The sequence below is a fragment of the Notothenia rossii genome (genome assembly GCF_949606895.1).
Source record: "Notothenia rossii genome assembly, chromosome: 1".
Classification (NCBI taxonomy): Eukaryota; Metazoa; Chordata; class Actinopteri; order Perciformes; family Nototheniidae; genus Notothenia; species Notothenia rossii.
In genome coordinates this window covers 71,658,778-71,672,130 of record NC_136912.1, presented here as the reverse complement: position 1 = coordinate 71,672,130, position 13,353 = coordinate 71,658,778, and positions in this window count along the sequence as shown.

Genomic DNA, 13,353 nt, shown 5'->3' with positions numbered 1-13,353 from the left:
CTAGCAATTTGGCAACACCCCCAGCCACTGGGATCCGCTGGGCTTTTGACTGGGACACACCCATGTGAGTCCTATCTGGAGTGCTACATCTGTAACCGCAAGTTTACCTCGACTTTCTAATGCTTCTAATGCCATTTTTGCCGAGGTTCAAGGCATTGGCTACAGACAAACAGTGCCATTGTTCCCACTAGTTCAAGCCATCATACTGTATGTATGTATTGAATGTGTGTGTGTATACAGGGGCGCCGTTTACCGACAGGCAAGTGCTTGGACCAGAAGGGGGCCCCCAAAAGACATTAATTCAACATTGGATTTTGGTTAAATTGGTTATTTTTGGTTGAGGTTGAAAAATCAATGTTGATTCGATGTGTTATTACAGATACCATTTCAACGTTTGAAAAAATGTTGTTGAATCAATTAAATATAGATGCCGGTTTTTCAACGTTGAAATTCCCTACATTGAATTTAGATTGTTTCAACGTTAGACCAACTCTCCCCTCCCCTATACAGCTGTATTTAAAGCATAGCATAACAAGGATTTTTGAGTTAACCGTTAATACGTTGCAGTCACATTTTCCTCCATGGAAACCCAGACGACTGCGCGCATGCGCATTGCTTTCGTCTATGGGGTTTCCGCAGGGTCTGAGCAGGGTCCCGTCACTGTCTATGAGCGGGCGAGCAAATTTGTCTGACATTTTGCGGACAGAAACATCGACATGTGGCCGAATTTGGATGTGAAGTTGAGGATTCTTGGGACATTTGTCTGCCTTGTTTGCATAATGAGGTAAGTGTGTGTTTTACCCAACAAGGAATGTTAACAGTAAAGTGCACTGTACTATTTAAACCAAAAGATAGATACAATGAGTTCAACTACCCACCACAGTCAGCTTTGCTAGCTTAACTACAGATGGCGTCAAATTTATCTTCAAGGCGTTTATAATGTATTTTGATGCTGAGACGACCGGTGTTATATTAAACCGAGCCAGAGGTATAACTTTACACACAGCATTGATTGGGATATGACAACGTTGCTGCTGTGTTGAAACTGAACCTTGACTTGTATTTTTACAGGCCAGCCTTGTCCGATATTGGGTTGAATACGGTTTCCCCGTTGAAACATGGCGGCGACGTAAAAGCGCATGTAGACCATGGCGGAAATGTATGTGTTATACATTTTCGCTGTGAGCCATGTTCGTACGTTTTATAAAGAACTTGTGTGTATGTGTGACGATACACGGAATGGGGGGAATTGTTGTTAAGCGGTAACGTCTGTTTATTAGGGTAGCCGGCCGCCGGTGACTCTGACATTGTTGTGTTACAGGTCTTGTTGTTTGGTTGAGGGTAAAAAACATCTTAAACTTGAGAGAAAAAATATATACTTTGCCGCCACACCCCGTTGCCAAGCAACACTTATTGTTTAGGTCACGCAGCTCCGTGATCACCTGAAGCTCAGCCGCTGTAACGGACCGGTGAGCGGAGCAAAACACACGTTTCAAGTTAGACCAAACACACTTAGCTATTTTATCTACCTCTGGAACTAGCTAAACTAGTTATACATATGTTTATTCTTTACTGTCGGGTCACTCATTACTGGAGTAGCGAGCTGCATGAGATACTGACGGGCTGTCAGGAGAGGGAGAGAGAGGAAAAGAGAGCGCTCTTTTTATTATACCGGCAGGGCCGTGGGAAGTAGGGGTGCTGAGGGTGCTGCAGCACCCCCCGGCGGAGGACAGGGAATCTGCACTTCCACAAGATTAAATAAAAAATTATAAAAATATAATAATAATACAAAAACAGTTTCATTCAATTGTGTTGGTTATGTTCATATACTGACAATATTTAAATTATAGGATGTGGTTTAAAAAACGAAGATCTTATTTTACACATTTTGAGTCTGGTCGGAAATGACGTCCAGCACATACAGACAAGTTAAGTACAGTACAAGTACAGTAACAGGACGGACATACTATAATGGCGGCACAAAAGCGAATATTAGATTTATTTTCAAATCCTTCAAAAAGATGTAAAATGGATTGCAACACAACCTTGGACAGCATGCCAAGCAATAGCTCAAGCCCAAGTACCTCGGGAAACTCTTTGCCAAGAGAGAACGTCCTTAACACTGTTGAAGTCGTTGACAGCTGCCAAAAAGAGGATGAAGCTAGCGCTAGCGCTAGCACTAGCGCTAGCAGCCAAGTGCGAAGAGGAGAGGGGGGAGCTAATGCCAACGGCTCCAAACCAAGTGAGGCTGCTGCAACTTTAACGCATCCGTGCCAGCCTCGTAACCACGTTTTCCCTGGTAGGCATTTCGGAAAGGAAAACTTTTCCCGTTCTTTTCAACCCAGCTGGTTTGATAAGTGGAGATGGCTTACCTACAGTATAGAGACTGATAGCGTTTTTTGTTTTGCATGCCTCCAGGCTGTGCAGAAAAAACTAATATCTTCAGAGTCAGACCATGGTGATAAGTTTTTTGTGGGGAGGGGATTTTCCAACTAGCAAAAAGCAACTGTTAAATTCAGTTTGCACAAGAAATCGCCTATACACACAGAGGCAATCAGGAAACTTTCTGGATTACAGCAAACTCCAATAACTGCACTCCTTTCAGATGGTGTAGTTAAAAGACAACAGACGGCAAGAAATGTCCTGGAGATTTTGTTCCGTTCGATTTCCTTTCTTGGAAGAAAGGGATTGCCATTTAGAGGAGACACAATGCGCGATGGCATTCTGTACGAGTTGATGTTGGAAAGGACATATAATTTACCCAAGGAAAGAGAATGCGTTATGAGGCAAGACAACTGGGTCAGCAACACCATACAAAATGAGATTATCTCCCAATTTGCGCATTCTGTTCAAAGGACAATAGTTTCCCGTGCGTCTGGCAGTGAATTTTACGGACTAACAGCTGATGGTACAACCGATATCAGCACTGACGAGCAGTTTTCCTGCTGCCGTATGTGGACAAGGATCTGGAGACGCACTGTGACTTTTTAGGATTTTACAACTGCCCAGACACTACAGCAGAGACACTTTTTACCTGTTTGAAAGACATTCTACTGAGACTGAACATTCCTATTGCTCATCTACAGGGGTATTGCTTTGATGGTGCCAATATGTCAGGCCGTTTGTCCGGTGTTCAGGCCCGGCTGAAAGAAGCGAGCCCACACTCACTGTATTTACACTGTTGCAATCACGCCCTGGATCTTGTACTCCAGGAAGTCGCACGTGAGGTAAACCTGATTGCAGAAGGACTCGATTTTGTGCAGAGTGTTGCTGTGATGATCAAAGAGTCGGCGAAACGCAAGCAATTGTTTGAATCACTATTTGGCTGTGAAGACGTCATTGTTAACATTCTGGGTTTATGCCCAACACGATGGTGTGTGCGCACCAAAGCAATTCAACGCTGTTGCGCATCATACTCTGTCTTACTGGAAACACTGGAGAGTTTGAAGGAGGACAGAAGTGTGAGAGGGGATACCAGGGCCAAAGTTGTCGGGCTTCACAAACAGGCCCTCAAAGGTAAAACTCTTTTCAGCCTCCGCGCATGTGAAGCGCTATTTGGCCCTTGTGAGGCTGTCGCGAAAAGCCTGCAGAGCAAAAAGGCAAGTGCACTCGGTGCCATTGAGTGTGTTAACCTTTTGATGGACCGCGTTAGTGCCCTGCGAGTTGATGGTGTGGCCGGTATGATCAACGAAGTGAAAGAGAGTGCTACCCGGTACAGCCTAAAGATACCTGATGAAAATGAATACAGGGTAAGCAAAACACCTGCCCGGTATCGTCAAACCAGAGAGGCTGAATCTCTGCAACAGGCAACGAATGATGTCAGATGGAGGACTGAATTTTACGAGGCTGTGGATCTGGTTCACTCTGAGCTCAGCAGGAGATTCAATCAGGATGGGATGAGAGTAGCGGCATTCAGGGAGAAGATCGCAATTGACGCAGCAAACGGAAAGCCGGTTGCGGTACGACGCAGAGGCTTTGAAATTACCCACGGGGTTTGACCTAGGCCGACTTCAACTGCAGCTCCAGATGTTGGGAGGTGTCTTTAAAGAGACTGTTCACAAGACAGTACAAGAGGTTGCATCAGGTCTGTCAGAACTTCATCCTCAGACAAGATCTCTTTTTGGAGAAGCAGAGAGGCTAATGAAACTCTGCATGTGCCTTCCTATATCAGTTGCATCTTCGGAGCGAAGTTTCTCCACACTCAGACGCCTTAAAACCTGGCTGAGGAGCAGCATGTCCCAGAAAAGACTTACACACCTTACTCTCATGCATGTGCACGGAGACATCGTTGAACAAATGGATATACAGGACATGATGAAAAGTTTCCTCAGTATGAATTCAGAGCGCAAGAACACCTTCGGAGTATTAGCATAAGGTAAGACATTTTTTTCATGCACGAACGCCATGTACAGTGCCTAGGCCTACTATTGCTATTTTTAGTTTTAAGAAAGATCCGATGCCGTTGTTTTTCCTGTGTCAGTGGTTGTTTTGCAATATGTCAGTTTTGCAATATGTCAGTTTGCAATATGTCAGTGGTCGATGCGTTTATTATTTTTGTGGCATTGTGCTTGCCTGTGCTTGGGAGGGAGTTACAGTTCGTGTATCCAATCATCCTGTGTCTGTGGTCGCTATTTTATCATTACATTTTGGCTTCGGAGGAAGTACCCAGTCGCTGTTGTTGCTCATAATCATTAAATATCTTTTTTTTAAACGAAAAAGAAAAGAAAAAAGAACATACAACCACATTTGCAGCATATACAATTTAGGTATTTTTTCTTACGTGTTAAGAGTGGGATTTATATTGTGTCATCCCCACAGCACCCCCCATTTGAAACATGTTCCCACGGCTATGTATACCGTTGTTATTATCTAAAGTGAATGTTAATTTTGAATAACGTAGTTAATATACTATTAGTGGTTTGTTTAAATGTATTCATTGTTTTGTTTTTTGTTTGTAGAAGAATACCATTTGTTGATATATTGTAAAATGAATCCGAACATTTTGATATGATGATAAACTGAAGCAATTTAAAAATTAACCCCATTAACTGAGTTTTTTTACATGCAGTGGAGATTTTGCAGATTTGCAAGCTCCAATCAAGAGACTCTTCTAAAACATTGTCGCCTTTGTCACGGAAAAGGTGCGAACTGGCCCTGTATTCACACTGACTATGTCAGTCAATTGCAAACTATACTATGCCCTACCACTCCACTATAGGCCCCTCCAACACAATACGCCCCACTCTCCAATCAGTCGCCAACATTTTAATACCAGTTTTTTTTTCAATTAAAAACATCCAAACTATCCCCTTAAGATGGTGCAGACTTTCAACAAGACAGCTACCCAGGAATTTGCTGCACAGAAAAAACATGACATTATGGTTACAATCAAATTACGTTGTTTTGTTATTGTGTTTTTCAGATATCTGAAGAATCTCATTGGATCACCAGCAAAGACCCCCTGGGGACCTTCGGTGCAGCCTTTGACAAACATGTGCCTTGCCTGCTGAAACTACCGGGCTAGGAAGGGAGCTTTTGGACAGAAGATGGAAGACCTCTTGGAAAAACTTGATGAAAAAGTGAGTGAAGTGCCTCAATCTAAGAGCATGCAAAAGTTGAGGGGAAAATGGCCGGAGCCGGGTCCACCAAAGCCCTTTCCCCCGTTTGAAAATATGAAATGCTCCTTCGCCTAACATTTGCAGGAGCAAAAACGCTTTGATGGAAAGGCTTCAGTAAAAATGGATGTTAAAAGTCATTGCTTGGTGTTCTTAGTTGGTGCAATTTGAGAACTATAACAGTATTTTTAATTTGTAAAAGTAGAATTGTCCGCAGGATTGCAGTTTTTCTTTTCTTTTCTTTTGCCAGTCTTTTACTGAAGCATGCTACTGGGATCTGACCTGTTCTTTATCCTCCTCATTACTATACAGAACGTCGGATTTTGTATACATTTACTACGGCACTAAAGTAATTGATATGTTTGTGTGTTTCCACTGGGTACTCCTTAGACATCCGACATTGTGTCTCACCGAAAGACAGCAGCACTGAGAGGCCTGCCGAGATGACACAAGCAAGTTTCTTCTGGAGTGTTTGGTAAGTAATACTAACTGTAGGAAATAAACTTACACAATACAAGTAATATTGCTTAATGTAGCTTAAACATTTTATGACCTCATAGCTTATGCTAATCATTTATGCATAATACAATTTGTGTAAGATTTATTTTGAGCCCAGAGATGTTTTCACCTCATGAACCCGAGCGCGATGAGTTCACCCAACATTTTTAAATAAATATCAGCGCTGTTTGAGCAACAGCCAACCCGATACAGCTGGCCATTGTTGTCTGGTGTTCTTTATCAGAAAATACTTCTTTATAGAACTCGGCACAACAAGGTTGGTGGGTGATAGCCACCGTGCTGTTGAGTTGCAATTATAACTTCCACAAGCTGAATGTTAAGACTCAGTAGCTTGGTGCTAAAGTTAGAATCAGTGGATATGTATTTTGTCGTTTAGTTTTCCATAGCATTCATTCATGCATATTTTACTTTTCCTCAGGACACTGACCATGAAGAACGATTGCTCAGAGGTCTGTCTGTGGCCATCCTCACCGTCATTGAAGATGATGATGCCGCCATATCACCAAATGTGCGAGACGTGGCTGTTGTGTGGGAAGGGACCATTGTACTGCATGACCTACCAGACCTCTCTACTGCCTTCGCATACCTCTTTGGCCTACTTTATGCAATGAACATGCAGTGATGCAAATTAGTCGCTTTTCGGCGCCTCCCGCTTTTTTAACGCTGCTTTGGGTGACTTGTGTAATTCGTGGAGAACCGAAGAGTTTTCGTTTTGGGGGGGGGGGGGGTCCGTCAGTCCGTCCGTCAGTCCGTCCGACTGACGGACAACTTTTCACTTCAAAAAAGAAGAAGAAATCTAGATCGCAAAATAATTAAACAATTGAGTGCCTGTTTTTCCTGGCCAAGGACAGGTTCCTTGAACACAACACGAGCGTAACGTGTCTTCACGTGGTTATGTCTCGTCTGAAAGGAGTGTAGACTAGACTAGAGTGCACCGAAACGCCGCTCCAGCTCTTCAAATATTACAGTACTCATAAGGAGCCGTACACATGCCGCAGTGTTTGCGTGGCTGTGTCTTTAAGCACAGTGGCGATCTATTGTTATTAGCATCTGGTTAGCTACTGTACCTATGCTAACGAATTTAAAGAGCTTTTCTACAACCAGGTGGAAGAGAGCTCTCCTGAGAGGCTCAAATAACCTCAGCTCAGTGAGGTTAAGGCACACCACTTTGAAATAAATAAAACGTATAGCTACACCCAGCGCCATATAGAGAGAAGAGTTACGACATCTCCGTTCACTCCAATGGACCAGTTTTTTTACAGCAATGGCGGATCATGGAGCTCTCAATAGTTCCCCGGAAGTTAGCTTGCCGCTGACTTGCGGGGCTATCTGCGGCTAGCAGCGCAGTAGAGTTGCAGCATAATAGACCGTTCGTGTTGGACTTTTAAAGGTAAGAAGACGTTTAAAGATTTATATTGCAGATATTATCAGCACATCTGAGTCAAATTAACGTATTAAAAAGGATGTTAGTGGATTCCGTGAAGATTATCCCTAAATCAGTAGATTTAGGGAACGTTTACAGATAACAGATTAGGCTAGGATTCTGGATAAAGTTAGCAACACACGTTAACCATGAACAGCCTATTAATCCGTTCTCCTAATGTTATTTCAACCCAACGTTGTGGAATTAGAGAAAAGGGGCTTCTTAACGTGCTTTTATCCGGGGTGGAGGGAGTTAAATATTAGTTAAATATAACATTGGGGCGTGTGATTGTAGTGGGTGGAGATGGTGAAAGGAGATATCCATTTTAGAGTTCAAGCTAGTATAATATAGTTCACGTTACACAATAATAAGGAAGAGAGCTATTTGTGTGATACATCGCTATTGATATGGATTTAGAGTGCATATTTGAGACTTCCAAACAGTAAACAAAAACGTAACTTATGGTTGAGTGTTTTTAGCAGAGCCATATAATGTCCTTGTGATTCTGTTGATTATTGCCCGTCTGTATTGTGTTGCAGCTCAGCTGATTTTGGATTGATGGCAAAGGGAGAGGGACTGAAAACACAAGGTAAGTTTCAAATAGGTCAGCAATTTCCCATCCTATAGTTTGCTAGATGTATCTAACCCTTTCTCCTGTCTCCCTCTCTCAGCACAAGAACCCCAAGGGGATTCAATGGAGCCTGAAGACCTGCAATGAGACCCTCACCCTGAGCCTGAGTCTCACCTCCCAGAGTTTTGCAAGCCTCTCCCTGTTCCTTATTTTTGATTAAACAGACGTTAAGCTTCCCAATGGTATGGTCTTCGTTTTGTGAAAAATATGATTACCTCACATATGTTGTTGCTGTTGTTGTCTTTTGTGATAGTTAAATTGCTCCTGCTGACTTGAGCCAGCCATTCTTTCCTCCTCTCTTTTTCAGTGGGGAAACTTTACATGTGGACTCCTTTTCTGAGCGCTTGGAGCATCCGGAGGCAGCACAACAAACCATGGGGGAGACGATATGCCAGGACAACACAGAGGAAAAGGCACAGACAAACTGCATGATATGCTATTCAATGTTTATTGAATTCCATTTATTTACAATGGATGTTCCTAAAACAACACATTTAACATCAACATCATGCTACTGCTAGTGCTTTGACTCAGTTGACAATCATTGATAGGCACCTGTGGGTCTCCTGTCCTTTCTGAAAGTCATAAAGATTACATTAGTACTTTAGATTACTTGTGTCCTCCATTACCAGGGGATTACTGAAACCACCATGAATTAAAGAAATGGTAAAAATGTATCTAATCTGAATTTTGAAGGATTCCTTCCCATCCCCTTCCTCTAAATATATCAATAAACATTAGGATGTGATAATCCTGACTACTATACAGGTTTAAGAAGATAATATTTGTTTTAAAGAATTCAAAGCAATAAACAACAGGCTCTTTAACCAAGGCAACGTTAGCCTAACAAGAATACGTTAACAGGTAAGATAGCTGTTCACACTATGTATATTTTTCTACTTTTTGTAATGCTATTTTATTTATATTTAAGATGTTTATATTTCCAATTGTTTAATTATAGTCTTTTAACTGTCTAATGTACAATGCCTTGTCTTTTGCTGCTGCAGCGTAAACATTTTCCCTATTGGTATCAATAAAGTACTTCTTTTTTTATCTTAATCTTCAAATATTAGCAAATGTTACTTTAAAAAAAAAAAACATTGATGTAACTGCATACATATATCGATATGTTGTATAAATATTGCAAATCAAAACCTTTATTTATCACTAATTACCAAAAATTGCATTTCTATCCTGGTATTAATGCATTCAAATCGTGATTCAAATGGCCCGCCACGAACTTCCGGGGAACTATTGAGTCTCCTTGAACCACGTGACGATCAAGCATTTTGAACCTCCGTTGTCGCAACTCTTCTCTCTATATGCTGGCTACCCCCCAAAAAGAGTTAAAGGTAGGGTCGGTAAGAATGGAGAAACCAGCTTGAGTGCGCTAGAATTTGAAAATACACAACCGGAAAAAATCTGCCTCTTCCTTCAGACTTCCTCAAAGAGCCCCTCTTCCAAAACACACAAACGCGCACATGCCCAATGAGGGCACGAGATAAGTTTGTGCACAGATGGAAGGCTGACAGGCTGGTAGGCCATCCAGTTATTTTAGCTGGGCCGGCTCAGATGATTGGTCGTGCTTTTTACAGTACTACGGCTTCCACAGATGAAATGTTTTTATGTATTTATTGTCAAAGCATTTGATATATTCATTGCTACGGTGGCCCTGAAGTGCAAGACACCAAAGCATTTCACAAAACACTACAGCATTTCACAAAACACCACAGCATTTTACAAAACACCAACGCATTTCCGAAAACACTACAGCGTTTCACAAAACACAACAGCATTTCACAAAACGCCGCCGCATTTCAGGAAACACCACATTATTTCACATTGGACGGAAAGGGTATTCCTTTAAGGAGAACACTTCTTGTTTGTGATTGGACAGAGCCAGCCAGAGAAGCACTGCTGTGATTGGTTGTTTTTGCTGCCAGTCAAGAAATGACGCTTCGTGATTGGTCAACGCCCGAGCGCAATATGTCCCAACCATGGTCCCAACATATTAGCCGTTAGCACAAACTCAGAGCTCACAGCTCCTCATATCTGTTCAGAAACTGGACAACAGTTAAACATGTACAAACCACAGACTGTCTTTGTCATGGCGAATACAGTCGCTGCTTTATTTATGTCTGTATGACGTTGTTGTGAGTGTGTACGGAGCAGCTACAGGTTAGTTTAGCCTAATGGATCCGATTCCATTCAGAAAACACGCATTTTAAAAGCTTATCGCCTGCCATCTTTTCTGCAGACTTGTCAAAGCGTTAATTCATGGTTTTTACTAACCGTTATCAGTATGTAGTAACTTCGGCATCACTTTGAAACATGTTCTAAAATTACATCACGGTCAAATATGTTCATTTGGTTGTAGTTGGTATCTCCCATAGGATTTACATGGAGATACGCCCCACCCCCTCTCCAGCGCGTCTTGTTTGAATGACAGGAGCAAACACAGCTGACAGCCGCGGTGAAACTCGAGCGATTAGAGCGATGCGAATATTGGGTAGTCTACCATAGTATTTACATGGAGATAAGCCCCTTAAAAACCATGAATTAATAAAGCATTAATTCTGTGTTTACTGCTGTCATTCAAACAAGACGCTGGAGAGGGGTCGGGGCCTATCTCCATGTAAATCCTATCGGGATCGGACCCATCCGGCTAAACTAACCTGTAGCTCAGGGATCACCAACTACATTTGTCCAAGGGCCAAATGTATCCAATAGACACTATTGTGGGCCAGCGATTTTTATATAGTCCACAATGCTAGTGGAGCATGCTCAGGTACTGCGCTTAGCAGACTCTTCACGCTAACGAAGGATCACTTCTAGGCAGGGTTGGGAGGGTTACTTTGTAAATGTAATCAGTTACTGAATACTTAATACATGCTCTGAAAGTAATCAGAATACAGTTAGTTACGTATTCAGATTACTTTTAGAATACTTTTGAAATACTTTATTTTTCCATAACAGATGGGTATATTTTGGTGCACAGGAGACACTTATTTTACTGTTTTAATGGCTTATCAAGAGCACAAACACAACATATTGGTGTCATTCTGGACAGCTCCCTCTCATCTGCACCCCACATAAAAAAAACATCACCGGGACTGCATTCTTTGTACTGTCTTAAAACATTTCCTTGGAATATGTTATGAATTGTAAGGTGTCCTTGGGTGCTTTGAAAGGCACCCCTAAATAGAATGAATTATCATTATTATTATCTGAAACGATGTAATAACTTTTAAAACTTTTTCCAGTCACTTGCCCCATGCATTCAGCAGCAGTAGGCCATTCACTTTGATTTGATCCCGTTATGAAATGTCATCATTTCGACAATAAATAAATGCTACATAAACGTTATCTTGCACATTTTATCTAACCATCTCCGTTTCTAACTTTAAATATATTTTAAGAGATGTCTCTCTCATCTGCGTGCGGGGGCGGGGCCTCACATACACGCTGCATCTCTCTCGCTCAGACATGCTGCAGCGCTGTGCAGTGTGCACACAGTTCTGCCTGTAATGAATATTACATTTTGTGAGGAAAATTTTCCACCAATAATTCCAATAACTATTCCAAAATGTATTCACTTCAGGTTTATGAAAGTAACTGTAATCAGATTACTCGTTTTTGAAATGTAACGCCAGCTGAATACAGTTAGCCTACTTGATTTTTGTATTCTGATTACGTAACTCCTGTACATATATTCCGTTACAACCCAACCCTGCTTCTAGGCTACTGTCCCGCAGCTCCTGCCTCTCTGTTGGACTCTGTCGCAGCGGGGCTGATGCTGTGGAGCGCACAAAGAAGACTGTTGTTCACAACGAAGGATCACTTCTTCTTCAAGGAAGGGAAGGTTTCGCAGTAGGCCGTCTACTGTCCCGCAGCTGCTGCCTCTCTGTTGGACTCTGGTACTGCAACTTACTCACGAGACGTTGTAAAAAAAAAAATGGGCGGGGGGCGAACGCATTAACCACTCCGCCAACGCCACAGTCACCCAAGTCGCGCGGGCCGGATGAGAATGTCTGGCGGGCCGGATGTGGCCCGCGGGCTGCCAGTTGGTGGTCACTGCTGTAGCTGCTCCGTCCACACTCACAACAACGTCATACAGACATAAATAAAGCTGCGACTGTATTCGCCATGACACAGACAGTCTGAGTTTTGTATATGTTTAAGTTTTGTCCAGTTTCTGAACAGATATGAGGAGCTGTGAGCTCTGAGTGTTTGCTAACAGCTAACAGCTGATGTTGCCAAGCGTCATTTCTTGACTGGCAGCAAAAACAACCAATCACAGCAGTGCTTCTCTGGCTGGCTCTGTCCAATCACAAACAATAAGTGTTCTCCCTAAGGCAGAGGTGCCCAGTACGTCGACCGCGGTCGACCGGTCGATCGCGGGGGCAATGCTGGTAGATCGCGAGTCATTCATAAATTTAAAAAAATCCAGCTCCGTTAAAATAGACAAAACAGGTTTTAATCCCTCCTCCCTTGGCCTCCCTGCCACTTAATTCAGGAGTTGACTTGATTGACAGAAAAAGCGACCTATTGCTTTCCAGTCTGTTAACCCAGAATGCAAAGCGATACAAAATCAGTCAAGTGCCGGGAGAGACAAACAACAAAATGAGTGCGGGAACGAGCAAAAAGCTAAAGACATACCACTTCCACCAAGAATGGGAGGGAGAATCTTTTTTTGTGATGTCACATTCAAAGGTTATTTGCCTTATTTGTAAAGCAAGCGTCGCTCTGCCAAAGAAAGGTAACGTGGAGAGGCATTATCGGAGTGTTCACAAGGCATATGACAGCGACTTCCCTCCGAGTAGCGAGTTGAGAAAGAGAAAGGTCATGTATTATTGCTACACAAACATTATCTCTTAGTCTTAGTGTCGCCAACTCGTTTCTAACATGCAAAAAGACAAACAAATGCGTCTATGGTCGGTGTATTTTCTATCTTTCCAATCCAGAAGAGATCTCTCTCTCCCCCGTCTGTTTGCAAGGGGGCGGGGCAGTTTACACACACGCATCTGCTACATGCAGCAACACACGGAGGAGATGGTGGAGAGAAGCGCTCCAAGGTGTGGTTACATGTTACCCGTCTTGAGGTGGACAATGCTCGTCACCAAAAGTGTTTAGCATGTGAGGGCGGTAACACGAGCAATTTGTCT